We start from the raw sequence: 16,591 nt of genomic DNA on the forward strand, positions 1-16,591 counted from the left end.
ACTGCGGTGTTAAATGCGATGCGGTCGAAAATTTGGGTGCACCTAACTTTTGTGCTGGTGCACCTAAGAAAAAAAGTTAGGTGCACCAGTGCAACCAGTGCAAAACGTTAGTCTAGAGCCCTGGGTCCTGGAAGAGTCCTGACCATTGAAGAACAGCACGAAAGGGGGCTAACAAAGCATGTAGAGAAACAGATGGACTACAGTCAGTAATTGTAGACCTACAAACTGCTTTTATATGGTAAGTGGAGCTGATAAAATGGTTTTAATGTTATGGCTGATAAGTGTATGACCAATCAAGGCGTTCAATCAATAACAAAAATGCAGCACTTATTTGCAACTAGATCAGTTTCCTGTAGAGAAGGAGGGGTAATGAAATCATCGCTGCATTACAATGACTAAACACGGACTGCATTCGCTGCGGGTGGATCCACTGGAAGGACTGAGCTGTTCCATGCTTGTTCCTTTAAGAGAAATTCCGCCATGGGAAAACGCAGACAAAACTGCTGATCTCTATCTTCTAAAGTGGCGGTCCCACTCCCTCCCCCCATGCAATTAAGCGTCCCCTTGAAACGCCTAAGCCATTTCCTTAATTAAAGTCTGCTGCGGTACTTCTGATGGCGCGCACACACATATGTGACGATAGGCGATCAGGAAGAGCAGGACCTGGGGGGTCGACAGAGATGGCACAGGAAAAGCCTCACCTAGAGATAAAAAAATACACATCCTCGTGCACATGTATTCTCTTTCCAGGATACAGATGTTAGGGACTTTGTAAATACTCCGACAATGATACTAGCTTGGAAAAAATACTCGTGAAGATGGCTTGAGCCCTGTTATTGTCGAGTATGCACATATTATATCTATATTTATATTTGCAGCATTTAGCAGACGCTATTATCCAAAGCGACTTCCGAAGAGAGCAGTGTCGCCGTCAAAGAGATGACCAAGGTGGCATCACGTCACTGTCCAACTGGAACCAGACGAGCCTCAGCTCATCTACCTGCCCTCATCTGGTGGAGGTGGGGCTCTCTCATTGGCACATGTTAGTACTGGTGGAACAATGGGAGGCATGGTCAGTTTATTATAACAATAAAGTTACAATTATAACTGAATGCATTTTGAGCAATTGATGGTTAAGGGCCTTGAACCAGCAACCTTCTGATTACTGACATGGACAGTACTAAGAAATTCTTTGGAAGACAGGGGTCAGAGAACAGGGTGGGCCATTCGACAATTATACAATGGCACTGGAGCTTTGCGCATGGGTCCAACAGTGGCTGCTTGGTGGGGCTGGAATTTAGGGTCTCTGCAGGAGCCTATCCCAGCTTTTCAATGGGCGCAAGGCACACAGTAACACCCTGGATGGGGCGCCAGTCCATCGCAGGGCAGACACACATACACACACCCATTCACCTATAGGGCAGTTCAGTGTCTCCAATTAACCTGACTGCACGTCATGACATGTTTGGACAGTGGGAGGAAACCGGAGCTCCCAGAGGACTGGGACCGGACCGCCCCGCCTGGGGATTGAACCCAGGACCTTCTTGATTCAAACTCTAACCAACAAAAGGCACCATAACCACTGAGCTACCGCTGCCCTTATGACACATGAACTAGCTTTTTTTAAATTATAGACATGGTAATAAGTCAGACGCCGTGTTCCAGCTCATTTCTCAGATGAGCAAAGCAGTGGGTACACAGGGTACATTTGTTTCCAGGTCTGGAAACACTCATTCATACCGTGGTCTGTCTGGAATTCCTGACATGAGTCAAGCAAGCAGAAGACTGGATACCCTAATCCTCCGCACTGGGGTCACACCTTGGTGTGCAGACTGCACCCTAAATAAAGCTAGTGCCCTGGCGTTATAATCAAGTCAGTCTTGTAGTCTTAATATACTGTACACCAATCAACCATAACATAAAACCACCTTGTTTCTACACACACTGTCCATGTTATCAGCTCCACTTACCATATAGGAGCACTTTGTAGTTCTACAGTTACTGACTGTAGTCCATCTGTTTCGCTACATACTTTTTAGCCTCCCTTCATGCTGTTCTTTAATGGTCAGGACTCTCCCAGGACCACTACAGAGCAGGTATTATTTAGGTGGTGGATCATTCTCAGCACTGCAGTGACAATGTGGTGGTGTGTTAGTGTGTGTTGTGCTGGTATGATGGAGTTTTTATACACCTCACTGTCACAGCTGGATTAAGAATAGTCCACCAACCAAAAATATATCCAGCCAACAGCGCCCTGTGACCACTGATGAAGGTCTAGAAGATGACCAACTCAAACAGCAGCAATAGATGCGCGACTGTCTCTGACTTTACATCTACAAGGTGGACCAGCTAGGTAGGAGTGTCTAATAGAGTGGACAGTGAGTGGACACGGTAATTAAAAACTTCAGCAGCGCTGCTGTGTCTGATCCACTCATAGAATGATCCACCACCTAAATAATACCTGCCCTGTAGTGGTCCTGTGGGGGTCCTGACCATTATAGAACAGGGTGAAAGCAGGTTAAAAAAGTTATGTAGAGAAACAGATGGACTACAGTCAGTAATTGTAGAACTACAAAGTGCTTCTATATGGTAAGTGAGCTGATAAAATGAACAGTGAGTGTAGAAACAAGGAGGTGGTTTTGATGTTATGGTTGATTGGTGTATCTCCTTTATTGATTTTGATATCTATAGCAGTCAGTCAACAGATGTGTGATGGACTAAGTGTGACCCATCGACTACACCGGACTCTGCTGGGCCCCTCCCGTCCTGTCCATTGTTAATGTGTCATAAGGCGACGACAGAAAGTGAGTCACACTGTCAGAACACAATGCAGGGGGTATGTTCCTACTGAGCAGTTCGTATTGCTGGTCAGTTCTTCCTGTCCCCAATTTCAACAACAGTAGATGTTTTTAAACAGCATTCCAGACGCCAAAGGATGGTGAAAATCTAACTTGATACCAGGACACTAGTCTTGACAGGTTTAACAAGCTGGAGTATTTGGCAACCTCTGTAAAGAAAGGGTACTGGCATGTTGAAACACTAAAACTTCACCAGATTTTAAATTGGAACTGGTGGCGCATAGCACCACGGTTTTTAGCCGGCAGGTAAGGCGTATCTGGTATTTGTGCTGGATGCAGAGCTTAGCCAAAAGTGCCAATCACTCATTAGGGTTCAGGTTAACAATGTAGGTCTCGGTTCGAAACTTGGCATGGCCGCCGGTCGGCTGGGAATCATCTAGAGGGCATAATAGGCAGTGCCTGCAGCGAACACTAATTGGCCACCGTGTCTGCTAGGGCGGGATGACCGGACTATCGCAAGGACCCCGCTTGTGCAGAATGCATGGGTGAAAAAGAAAGGAATGCAATCGGGGATCCCCAGCAGCGGAAGACAGATTAACTATCGACAAACAGAGGCGTATGTGTCTTAGGAACTTTCAAATAGCCTAAATAGAAGCAGTATTACAAAATCCAAATGATATTGTGCAACACTTCGTGTGAGTTTCTGATTATTTTACATCACTGTAGGCCGAACTTTTACTGCTGGCTTTTATGCAACCTTATTGCACTAGTTACAGATGAATTTGGTGTTCCTGTCGATGTCACTTAAGTAACCTAAAAACGGTAGAGCTTCGAGCGACAAACCCTGTCATTTCCCCATGGTGTTACACTGCGCATGTCACAGAAGCTCAAAATAGAAGAAAAATACCTCTATTACATAGAAGGTACTATGGGTCCATTTGACCCCAAAGGGAAATAAACAAAAAAATAAACAAAGACACAAAAACGTGTGAATGTGTCACATTGTTAGGAATATGTCAAAGGTGACCATGGTACCACAGCGGGGTTAATATCAATTTAATACTTAATACCCATTATTGTTCAGTCAAGTGTTTGTGTCTCGGCTCCCGACTCACAACGCTGATGCTGCTTTAAATGTGTAACCATGCTCGACGTATTTCCATGGTCATACGGCTCGCTCATGCTACAGAGCCTACATACTGTAACGATTTTGTCGGTATGCTCCCATATACTGGGTTTAAAGACTGTGTGAGGCTTTCAAGCTCTTCCTCTCATCCAGCAACCATGACCTTAGCTGTAAACTGCTTGGAACACGCATCGTTCACATGACCCACGGCGGATTCGTCTACCTTTAACTATGTAATTTATTTGTTAAATACATTTATACATGGGTGCGCTTTAATCTGACTAGAAATAAAGACCAAGGGACAATATCAACTGTGAAGGTGCACACGTAACAAAGCGACCGACTGCCGTTCATTTTTAATCAGAGCTGTCAGAATTACCGTGGCACAGATTTGTAGATATGGTAAATATTTGTACGTTTTATCGATTTATTCTTATTAAAACTAGACTACGGGCAGCACATCTTGATAGATGCGTATCTTATTATAAACTATTGGTAGCACATCTCGGTAGATTTATATATCTTATTATAGCACAAAATTATAGCCGTTTCACTTAACGAGTCGAAACACCTGGCAACAGGAGGCAGCGTGAACATTGTGGCTCTAAGTGGGCGGAGCCTGCATGTTTGTTTGTTTATTAGGATTTTAACGTCATGTTTTACACTTTGGTTACATTCATGACAGGAACGGTAGTTCGAACAGTCTTGGACAATTTTGTATCTCCAATTCACCTCACTTGCATGTCTTTGGAATGTGGGAGGAAACCGGAGCACCCGGAGGAAACCCACGCAGACGGGGAGAACATGCAAACTCCACACAGAAAGGACCCGGGCCGCCACATCTGGGGATCGAACCCAGGACCTTCTTGCTGTGAGGCGACAGTGCTACCCACTTAGCCAATGTGCCGCCCCATCGCAAAAAAGTTAACTTTGAGCAAATTAGAAGCAATGTGCAATCACCATTACGATAAGTGCATTATTGTTGCCGCTGTAAAACTGTACTCTCCGTTATGGTCCCCAGATAATTGTTCCTACTAGAGATGGAAGAGAAACTTAAGTCACGGTATAAAACTTCCCCAAATCGATGGCAGCGAGCGCAAAGAACAAACACATCTGATTTGTGATCAAATACCTTTTTTCTATACGCTCTGTAGATACCACCCAGTAAAGTACGCTGTACTTTTTGTTAGGCCTATGGGTGATGACGCACAGGGCGTAAATGCAGGGTGACGAGTGATCAGCGATTCAAGCAAGAGCAAAAAAAATTGATGCCTGTCTGTATGTAGCGCACATCAGGCTGCACATAAGCAAATGAGTCCATGTGTCCCGAATACCACATGATCTACTTATACAGGGTGGGCCATTTATATGGATACAGCTAAATAAAATGGGAATGGTTGGTGATATTAACTTCCTGTTTGTGGCACATTAGTATATGGGAGGGGGGAAACTTTTCAAGATGGGTGGTGACCATGGCGGCCATTTTGAAGTTGGCCATTTTGGATCCAACTTTAGTTTTTTCAATGGGAAGAGGGTCATGTGACATCAAACTTATTGAGAATTTCACAAGAAAAACAATGGTGTGCTTGGTTTTAACGTAACTTTATTCTTTCATGAGTTATTTACAAGCTTCTCTTTGTTTACAGCCATTGACATGTCGCAGAGGTTAACACGTGAGGAGCGGATAAAAATTGTGTTGATGTCTGGTGAACGCAGTACCCGGGTCATTGCAGCAGATTTCAATGCAAGACACCCTACGAGACCACCCATCTCCCATGCTACAGTTAGCATACTGCTTGCCAAGTTTCGTGAAACTGGTTCAGTGTTGGATTTGCCAAAATGTGGACGCATGAAAACTAATGAAGAAACATCAGTGGCTGTCCTAGCTTCATTCAGCAAGAGCCCACAGCGTAGCACTCGCCGCATGTCACTGGAGAGTGGCATCAGTCGAACATCCCTTCGGCGGATATTAGCTACTCACAAATGGCACCCTTACAAACTCCAGCTGCTGCAGCATCTCAACGAGGATGACCCAGATCGGCGCACTGAATTTGCAGAATGGGCAAAACAAAAATTGGAACAGGACCCTCAGTTTACACAGAACATTTTGTTCAGTGATGAGGCAAACTTTTATGTGAATGGTGAAGTTAACAAACAAAACCACCGCTATTGGTCTGACACTAACCCACATTGGATAGATCCCTCCAAGACTGTTGGAACACAAAAATTGATGGTATGGTGTGGTATATGGGGTACAAAGATAGTGGGGCCATTCTTCATCAATGGAAACCTTAAGGCCACTGGATATTTGAAATTGCTACATGATGATGTGTTTCCCTCTTTATGCACTGAAGCTGGCACGTTCCCTGAGTTTTTCCAGCAAGATGGTGCACCACCACATTATGGGTGTCAGGTCTGAGCATTCCTAGATGAACAGTTTCCTGGAAAGTGGATTGGTCGTCGTGGGCCAGTTGAATGGCCCCCAAGGTCTCCCGATCTGACCCCCTTAGACTTTTATCTTTGGGGTCATCTGAAGGCAATTGTCTATGCTGTGAAGATACGAGATGTGCAGCACCTGAAACTACGGATACTGGAAGCCTGTGCTAGCATTTCTTCTGCAGTGTTGCTTTCAGTGTGTGAAGAGTGGGAGAAGAGGGTTGCATTGACAATCCAACACAATGGGCAGCACTTTGAACACATTTTATAAGTGGTCGGAAACTTGTAAATAACTCATGAAAGAATAAAGTTACGTTAAAACCAACTTTTTAACTCTTGTGAAATTCTCGATAAGTTTGATGTGTCACATGACCCTCTTCCCATTGAAAAAACTAAAGTTGGATCCAAAATGGCCGACTTCAAAATGGCCGCCATGGTCACCACCCATCTTGAAAAGTTTCCCCCCTCCCATATACTAATGTGCCACAAACAGGAAGTTAATATCACCAACCATTCCCATTTTATTTAGGTGTATCCATATAAATGGCCCACCCTGTATAGTGGGCTAGTGTGTCAGCTACTGATGGGGATACTATTTTGAGTACAGTGTATAATAAATAGTGTGTGATTTGACACCCAGGACTTCAGCTTGTCGGCTGAAGCAGCATCACTCTGCTTCATGTGCCACCTAATGCAGACTTTTTAACACCACACAACGACGGGGTCGTTAAACCGAATCAACAACTCAAACATAGTTGTTTTGCCACTTTCAAGTCTGTCTGTCTGTCTATCATGTTTCGGATATTATTCATATTTAATCCATTTCTGTGTTAACCGTCCCTAGTTGCAAGTGCAGGTTTAACCACGCGCAGCCTGTTTTTGACTAATAAATAATAAAGAGCACTGTGAAGTTATTTTGTTGTCATTGATGGCACTATATGTAAAGTTCGACCTTTATGAGATGAGAGACGACTTTCACACATCCGCTTGAAAACAGGATGTAGGTGCAGTAGTGTTAAAACCTCTTATAAGTTCCTCAAGGGTTCAAACACATCTTCTGAGACCGAATTAGTGCAACGAAATTCGGATGTGGTCAGGGATGCACACTAGGGTTGGGCGGTATGACGGTATTACGGTATACCGCGGTATTTAAAAATGTTGACGGTATTTTAAAAAATGTGAAGCGCCAAATTTCTGCTTCAGGTTTACCTTGAAAACTGAGACTTTAAGACATTCGCGCATCCACAGAAAGGGAGGGGTAGGCAGTTGGAGCTCGCTGATTGGTTGTAGTGATGGGAATTATTATTCCTTGAAGGGAGCCGGATCTTTTGGCTTGGTTCCTTTTAAAGAGCCGTTTAAAAATATGACTCTTCGTTCCTCGGGAAGCGCTACTGGGTAAACTATAAGACCGCCCCGATATTAATATCAATGATGAACAATCATGAACATTTTGCTACCTTGCCAAAAATGTAGGCCTAATTCAAACAACACTTAAATGAGAAAAAAATATTTATTTTAAAAGAAGAGAAAAAACTACAGAGAAGAGACATGCTGTGGTTGCATCGCATTAAGTTTAAGAACAATCCTCTCTTGTGCAGAGATGTGCCTGTGTTTATTTCTGCTTTAAAACATACGCACCATGAAATAATCAGATTTAACATAATTAAACAAATTTATTTCTTAGTTATTTGTGCTCGTTTTCTGTATGTTCTCTCTGTAGCTTGGTTACGGCTCTCGCTCTCTCTCTCTCTCTGTGTGTGTGTGTGTCTCGCTCTCTGCGATATTAAAAGTGTTTTCGGATTTAAATTTCGACAATAAACAGCTCTTATTATGACTGACTGATTCCTTCTAGTGATGCCAAGCTGAATGGGTGGATTACAGCCGATAAGAACTGCGAAGAAATAAAAAAAATATATAAAGAGACGCATTTACACTTACGCGTGAAATATTTATTATAGATCAGATAGGATAAGCAATGTTTGACGTTCTGATTGTTTAATTTTTTTTAAATAAAACATTTGAATACTGTGATTACACTGTAAAGTTTGTCCAACCCACCTCTCCCCCCCCCCGCGGTAATACCGTATACCGCGGTATTTTCTGAACATGGTATGAAAATCGGCAATACCGCCCAACCCTAATGCACACCTCTATATAACACTTGTAGTGCAAGGTTTGTGTACTTTAACACTGCTTGGCAATCATAGATAGATAGATAGATAGATAGATAGATAGATAGATAGATAGATAGATAGATAGATAGATAGATAGATAGATAGATAGATAGATAGATAGATAGATAGATAGATATAGAAAGATTAGATAGATAGGTAGATAGATAGGTAGATAGATATAGAAAGATTAGATAGATAGATAAGATAGATAGATAGATAGGTAGGTAGATAGATAAGATAGATAGATAAGATAGATAGGTAGATAGATAGGTAGATAGATAGGTAGATAGATAGGTAGATAGATAGATATAGAAAGATTAGATAGATAGATAGGTAGGAAGATAGGTAGGTAGGTAGATAGATAGATAAGATAGATAGGTAGATTAGATAGATAAGATAGATAGATTAGACAGATACTTTACTAATCTCAAAGGAAATTACGACCTCAGTAGCTAGTTACATACATCAACAGTAATAAAACACAGAATTCACAGTATACAATCAAATACCAGCATAATAACATATGACGATGTCCTTTGATATACACTGTAAAAGGCAGTTGTAGTCTAGTGATTAAGGTACTGGAGTAGTAATTGAAAGGTTGCCAGTTCAAGCCTCATCACTGCCAAGCTGCCACTGTTGAGCCCTTAAACAAGACCCTTAACCTTCAATTGCTTAGACAGTATAGTCACAGTACTGTAAGTTTGCTCAATGCCAGTAATGTAAAGTTGGTATAAATTATAAAGTGGTTGGGCATGTTGGGCATCCTACCCGTGTCCGTCCTACAAGAGTAATGTAAGAGAACTGGGTTTTCTTCTACTTCTACTAAAAGTGGCACATATACCTTGACAAAGTAAAAATGCTGCAGACATGGTGGAACAAGGCTTTTTAACCACTGCAATAGCAAAACTCTGTGGTGGAACTTCGATGATCTCGTACGGATAGCTCGCAGATTCTAATAATTAAAATACAGTGCTTACTCAGCTGGACCTGTAAATAACGGGTGATAAATGATTCATGGAACCGAGAAACCATACAGCTGAGACGTCAAGCCAGAAAAGAATTACAGAGTAGATGAGGGCGTCTGACTGTAATTAATGCTGCTGTATTAAAGGTATGAGACAGAGTGTTGCTGTTAGTCAGTGCATTTCCCAGCAACTACACAAACACCCTGAGCATCTTAGGTCTAAGTCACAGGAAACTACACACTACACAGGTTTTAACCCCATGTTTAACACATGTCATTTAATGGCAAAATTGGTATCATGTTTCTGTCTATTTTATCTTGTCTTTATATTTTGGTCAGATTTTTTTTTTATGGATGCGAGGTAGGTTAAAACTGTTCTAGTGTGGTTTGTGGTTTTAGGCATGTGTGCTTGTTGTCTTTGCTTTGTGTATTTGGGGCATTCGATCGATGTGTTTTATCGATTTTACTGGTCCAGGGGTTTCTCCTTTTATCAGGTGTTACTCTGGTGTGGCCGACTACACAGGTTTAAAATCGTTATACAGTGCACATTACACTACACCAATGTTTTGGGGGGCTTGCCAATGGTTATGATTTACATGTTCATTTTCAATGTAAGTCGCTTTCCATCCAAAGCTACTTACATTAGTTACAGTAGTCTGAGCAATCGATGGTTAAGGGCCTTGCTCAAGGGCCCAACAGCAGCAACCTGGCAGTAGTAGGGCTTGAACCAGTGAGGCCTAGTGGTTAAGGTACTGGACTGGTAATCAGAAAGTCGCTGGTTCAAGCCCCACCACGGACACTTCAATGACAAAGAATGCCTAATACAGTTGGGGTCCCAAGCTCCCGACCACCGGCTGTGCTATCGGCCATCTACATACAAACACAACTGGCTACGCCTGGAGAAGACTGAGGCGCAACAACGTTTTGCCGTTCTGTCTGTGTGTGTTACTGCATTGATCACAGAGTTTCAGGAAAAACTGAACCCACCACGACCCTGAATGTTGGTAAAACATAAATAAAATCAAATGTTTAAAACAGTGCCTGACCTGACCAAGCAAAGGCTAATAATATGGGGAATGTTTTTAATGGGTGCGTGCAGTAAATCGAACAGAGCAGGCTGCACACAGACCAGAGAAGAGGATGCTTCAGCCAGCCAGTTGGGGAGCTGTGTCCCAAACCACATGATATTTATTATAAAGTGCGCTTAAAAAAGTGAACTTACTTTATGTTCCTGATGTTGTAACACAACAATTACCCTCAGGATTATTAAACTTTTTTCTATCTATCTATCTATCTGTCTGTCTGTCTATCTACTCCATCCATCTATATGTCTATCAGTCTATTCTATACAAAAGAATGTATACAATCTATCTGTATAAGGATTAGAATAAAGGCATTAGTTGTATAGGCATTGCACTATATCTATCTGTCTGTCTGTCTGTCTGTCGTGAATTAAGCACACTATCCTCACTCATCATGAGCATCCCAGACTCTAGTAGTCGATCAAGGAACAGTGAAACATGATACATCTGTAAAAGGGAATCTTTTGTCCCCCTGAGTTGAATTCCCGGCCATGTTTGTTCAGCTACACAACAACAATTTGTCTCTGTGGGACGAGCCTCGTATCTCCAGCAGTGATAAACACACTGTGCAGTCCACAGTCGCAATAAACTACAACAGCGACAGAAGCCTGAGCATGAAAGACGAAGCGTAATTCGTCTGTGTAAAACCATCAGTCCACATGATACGTGTGTTCTGCTCACCCTACAAGAACATTTCCTGACTTAAACCTTTGCTGTACAGAGTGCACGCATTACCCACAGACTACAGTTGACTGTTTCCTGTACTGGAAAAAATAATTTAAAAAAGCTCTTAATTCATGTATATATAGGGCGTCGCCATTTATATGTGTGACCTGTTTGGACAACATACGTCTGTCTTGCTTTCAATCAAGCAGCCACAACAGTGGGCAAAACCACGTTTGGAGATAAGATGTGATCAATACCTTTTTCAATGTGCTCACTGTACCACACCACAAGTGCAAACGATAAGCCTAGAACATACAACCCAGGTGCCTCAAGTAGACCAAGTGCTCAGTGTTTAAAAGCTTAAAAAGACAACATGGGGCACCCAGGTGGAGCAGCGGGATATCCTGCTAGCACACCAGTGCTGGGATTCGGAACTCTCCAAGTCGGATGGGCGCCGCCTAGCAGGCCTGCAGCAGACAAACTGGCCACTAGTCTGCTGGGTGGGAAAAGACCAGCTTTAAAAAGTGAGTGAGGTTTTCAACACTGTGTAAGGACCCTGGTCAGTAGCCCCAGGCGCCTGTACAGAGATGAAGGAATGTGGAGATCAATGTGCAACTCTCCGTGTGTGAGACTGGTCCCATGCGCAAATCCACCAAAGTACGGGTAAATAAGAGGGGGTCGGTGGGCAAATATACCCTCCTCGGATGCGATCGGAGTCCCCAGCAATGAAAGACTCTAAAATTGGCTGCTCTGAATTAAAAGAAAAAGAGAGAAAATGCGTAAATAAAATAGTAAAACAAATTAAATATGTTACCACATCTAACTTCACTTGTACGTATATGGTCAAATAGGGTTGAGTTGAAGAACGCGGTGCTGTTTGATGAGCTAATAGAATTAGTCAGGGCTGAAAGAGAATACCCTAAACTAAGGGGGAAGGGAAGAATGAGTCAGTAGTTACGACACAAAACAGGCATGCAGTTTGGGATTCCAGATATGGAAAATAGGACACGGTTTTTAAAAATAAACCTCATACTAGTGCAAGTAGAATCTGATGCATAATAGTACAAGCATGACAGTAAAGAGGTGCTATCTAGCGAAGTCGACTACACAGGGAATACAAACATTTTGAGTACCAGGATGTGAAGGGAACTTTAAACTGAGTAGGGAGTGGCGAGTAACGGTTCATCACTACACAGGAAGTTGACAATAAAATGTACCCAGTGGTCATTGTGTATCTTGTGTGTTAAGGCAGCTGGTGCATTATCTGAGAGCAGCAAACGGTACGAGAGGAATTGCGTTAGGATTATGTCTAATGTTTCATTATTCCTTGCTGAGAACTACCAATGATAGTTGGTTGAAGGCTGCACGAGCCGCCAGATAACAAATGTAGCTTGTTAATTTTACTTAGCTAATAACAAGCAATACAACACGAATCTGCTGTATGTCCATAAAATCTTGTTTATTCCCATATTACAAACATAATGTGATACATGGCTGCGGTTTATTGGTTTCTTAGTACGTTTAGAAAACAGAACGGTCAAAGATTGCCGTCAACATGACGCACCGACGTTTACACTATGCCCTCCGAATAAAAGTGTAGGGAATACAAGGGCACACCAAAGCACAGCGTAGCACATTGGTTCCCGAAATGGGGGGCCCTGCTAGCATAAGATGGAAGTGAGAAGTTTGTGAGAGTTACACAGTAATTTAAGATACATAATGAGTATTAGCTGTAATAATTCCACTGTAAATGTGATTCATCACGTCAATAAGAAGTTAAACTAAGTGGCAGCAAAAGTGTGTATGTGTGAGTCTGTGTGTGGGGGGGGGGGGGGGGGCATGAAAAAGGAGGGCACTACAGAAAAAGTTTGGGAAGCACTGGTGTACCACTGGAGCAGCAATGCTCAAAATATATCTTGTTGTATTATTTGCATCGATTCCCGACACACTACAGAACAGTTCACTGGAAGATTGCTGGTTTGAGTGCCACCGTCACAAAGTTACCACTGTTGGGCTCCTGGCCAAGCCATTAATGCTCAATTGCTTGCAATATATTTTGTCACAGTTGTAAGTGCTTTAGCAGATGCTTTTATCCAAAGCGTACTGTGACAATATACTGTCTTAGCAATTGAGGGTTAAGGGCTTTGGCTCAAGGGTCCAACAGTGGCATTCTGGCAGTGGTGGGGCTTAAACCAGTGACCTTTCAATTACTAGTCCAATTCCTTAACCACTAGGATACAACTGCCTTCTATAAAAGTCATAACCTAACTGTCTTTCACCATTTCAATTTCTAACCAGGAAAATAAAGAACCGCAGCCTTGTATCACGTTATGTTTGTTTGTTTATTTATTAGGATTTTAACATCGTGTTTTACACTTTGGTTACATTCATGACAGGAAATGTCATTACACAAAGTTCATCAGTTCACAAGGTTATATCGAACACAGTCATGGACAATTTAGTGTCTTCAGTTCACCTCACTTGCATGTCTTTGGACTGTGGGAGAAAACCAGAGCACCCGGAGGAAACCCACACGGACACGGGGAGAACGTGCAAACTCCACACAGAAAGGACCCGGACCGCCCCACCTAGGGATCGAACCCAGGACCTTCTTGCTGTGAGGCGACGGTGCTACCCACTTAGCCACCGTACCGCCCACATTATGTTTGTAACATGAGAATACGTGACTTTATGGACATACAACGGGCCTGTGTCTTGTTTATGTTGTATTGTATTGCTTGTTATTAGCTATTTAAAAATGGTCTGCTAAAGGGGTCAGTCGTACATGTAAATGGAAGTGTGGTATGCAGAAGTGGTAGGGATGTAACGATGCACCACAAGGCAGTTAAAAATCAGTGCACATGTGCCACGATTTGAATCAGTAATTCATGTGCAACATTGAACAGCAGAGGGCACTGGCGCTATGTACCTCGCCTGGTTGACGTCACCACACAGTTGTACAAGATTTTCCAGCCAAATTTATTTGTGAGGACACCTCTACTTTATTTGTATTATTCATTTATATATATATATTTATATATATATATATATATATATATATATATATATATAATTTGGGATTTGTTTTAAATTTTCATTTAAGTTTTGTTTTGCATAGTTTGTACCTACCACAGAAATAAAATGGCATTCATTATTTAGGTAAATAAAAGATTATATTGTATTTTTTAAAGAGAAAGAATAAAAGTCGTATCGTGAACCATGGGTAGAGTGTATCGTTACACCCCTAGTTGTGAGACTTACTGTATGGCTTACTGTTACTAGTAACAGTGTTCAGCAAGTGGACACTGGTTGTCTTTAATTGTTCTTTTTAAATTAAACAAACTACAATGCACAATGAAATGTGTGTAATTGTAATAAATAATTAGTTTAGTTTATAATTAATAAAAAAATTAACTTCTATTCTTTAGGTACATCATTAGCAAAACGTGAAATCTAAATCTCGCGATATATTGTACTTACTATTAAACAGTCTGCAAGTATCGCGATATTATGCAGCTACACTGAGACCCTCTCAGGGCCACCGTGAAATTTTTCAGTTAAAGTAAATTAAACTAAAAAATGGCAAATATTCCTGATTAATAATGTGTTTGTAAATGTAATAGCGGTGCTTCCAACGTTTCCAAACAAAACCTGAGGCCCGCGGGTATGAATAACTGAGCGGGGCGTGTTACCTTTGGACCGAGTTGTATTTACGTTGGAGAGCGAGTTACTACCAAATAAAGCATTGTTCAACACTCAAACACCACCAACAACTATTAAACTACAGTTGAATCAACCCCTCAACAAATAAATACCACTTTATAAAACGAGCAAAAGATTTAACAACGTTTTAACACTTGTGAGCGTCACGCTCGACAACAGTTGTGCTTCTATTTCTGAGGTCCAGTGAACACCGCACCCAAGTTATCTCGACCCCACAGCCAACAATAGAAAAGCTATAAAATGCCTGCAGCACCGGATAACGTTTCTCAAACTGCTCGCTCTGTGTAACAAGTAACAAGTGTTTTAACACGTTATTTATTGAATTATTGAATGTAACTTACCTCACACCGTGTTCAGACACAACTCAGCACCTGGCCGCGTTTTCAAAGCCACATTTGTGGGTTAAAATATCCCGGATTGATATCACCTCAGAGTCTCATTCAGCGCTCGAGCTTCACACGGTTTCCCGTTCCTTGAAACTGTTGTCATAAAACGCTTTAAAACTACCACAAACTAACATTCCACTTCAAATTACAGCTTGACGTTTATAAAAAGACTTAATTAAACAAACAAAAAGGGAAGAAAAATGGAGAAACGGCGAGCCCAGCTAATCCAACTGCGCCGTGAATGAACAGCCTGTGTCCCGGCTAGAGGACGTGGATCATTAGTTCCATCCTCTCGGTTCTTAGCTCCGCCCACACAGGGAACCAGGCGCGTCCTAATACAACTGTCCACTTAATACACTAGTGTGCTATATTAGCCTACTTGTTAAGGGAGCTTTTTCCTGCCTCAGTCGGCCTCGGCTTGCTCAGCAAGGTTTTTCCGTCTGTCGGTCTTGTATTGCAGACATCCCAAGGTGCAAAAACTCATTTCAGGGAGGTACCTACGGACCCCCCAAGCCCAAAAAAAAAAAGAAAGAAAGAAAAGCTAAAAAAAACCTCTCGCACACACCAGTATATGGGTGATAACAGAACTTTTAGGAGCTGCTAACTGAGCTACTAAGCTAACTGTTCGCATCACAAACACATTGATGTGTACTACATAGTGCACTAGATAGTGTGAAAGATAATAGATTTATGTTTCCTACATAGTGCACTAGATTGTATATTAGAAAAAAAATTATGTTCCTTACTTAGTGCACTAGATAGTGTACTAGATAATAAGACTTATGTTTCTTACATAATGCTTTAGGTAGCGTTATTAGTTAACGGATTTAGGTTCCCTACATAGTGCACTAAATTGTATTTTAGATATGAATTTATGTTCCATACGTAGTGCACTAGATAGTGAATTAGACAATTGGTTTATGTTCCCTACACAGTGCACTAGATTGTATTTCAGATCACGGATTTATGTTCCCTACATAGTGCACTAGATAGTGTATTAGATAACGCATTCATGTTCACTACATAGTGCACTAGAAAGAAACTAGATGATGATTTGTGTTCCTTACATAGTGCACTAGATAGTGTATTACATAATTAATTATGTTTCCCACATAGTTTAGTTATTAGACAATTGATTTATGTTCCCTACACAGTGCGCTAGATTGTGTATCAGATAACGGATTTAATACGGATGTGTCGCTCTTGGCCGCTCATTCTAGATTCCGGGAGATT

The 16,591-nt window shown here is 41.8% G+C and overlaps 1 protein-coding gene across 1 annotated transcript in view; it reads right to left on the bottom strand.

Annotated features, from left to right (window-relative positions):
* Positions 1-15,605, bottom strand: part of LOC134302925 (integrin beta-1-like) — a 50,371-nt gene extending 34,766 nt beyond the window's left edge. Inside the window, exon 1 of the mRNA XM_062988184.1 lies at positions 15,314-15,605. The gene's annotated coding sequence lies outside the window, so the exon portion shown is untranslated. The remainder of the gene's footprint in view (positions 1-15,313) is intronic.
* Positions 15,606-16,591: the final 986 nt, after the last annotated feature.

The sequence above is a fragment of the Trichomycterus rosablanca genome, chromosome 25 (genome assembly GCF_030014385.1).
Source record: "Trichomycterus rosablanca isolate fTriRos1 chromosome 25, fTriRos1.hap1, whole genome shotgun sequence".
Classification (NCBI taxonomy): domain Eukaryota; kingdom Metazoa; phylum Chordata; class Actinopteri; order Siluriformes; family Trichomycteridae; genus Trichomycterus; species Trichomycterus rosablanca.